The sequence below is a fragment of the Coturnix japonica genome, unplaced genomic scaffold, assembly GCF_001577835.2.
Source record: "Coturnix japonica isolate 7356 unplaced genomic scaffold, Coturnix japonica 2.1 chrUnrandom976, whole genome shotgun sequence".
Lineage (NCBI taxonomy): Eukaryota > Metazoa > Chordata > Aves > Galliformes > Phasianidae > Coturnix > Coturnix japonica.
Window position 1 is genome coordinate 1 of NW_015440326.1, and position 686 is coordinate 686.

Genomic DNA, 686 nt, shown 5'->3' on the forward strand with positions numbered 1-686 from the left:
CTATGGGGTGGTTATGGGTCCCTATGGGTCTCTATGGGGCACTATGGGGTCCCTATGTATCCCTATGTATCCCTATGGGGTCCCTATATATCCCTATATACCCCTATGGACCCCGTTACGTCACCTCCGTAACTGGTCCAGCCTCCACCGCAGCCGTTCCCGGCTCTCTCCGTAAACTCCGTGCAGTCCGTGCGCAACCAGCGCATCGGCCGCTTCCACCAACGAGTCCAATTGCGCACGGACCTCGGATAGAGATGGGGCGGAATCGGCGGGATCGGCGGAAACGGCGTCGGGAATAGCGGGACTTGCGTAAGGAGCGGGAGTTACGCAAGGAGACGGAGTTACGCAAGGGGAGGGAGTTACGCAAACAGCGGAAAGAGGTGGAGCGGAAGTTGCAGGAGAACCGGAAGTGGGAGGACCGGAAGCAGAAGGGCCGGAACCTGTAAGGAGAGGGGGGGATGGCGGCGGCCATTTTGAATCCGTACGACATCATGGCGTCTCAGCCCCACATTGACCCCCATATAACCCTATAACACCCCATATATCCCCTCTTTACCCCCATATCTCCCCATAAGCACCCCATATCCACATTATTACCCCCCATATCACCCCATATCCCCCCTATATCACCCCATATACCCCCATATTCCCCCTTTGACCCCATATCCCCCCATATAACCCCATAT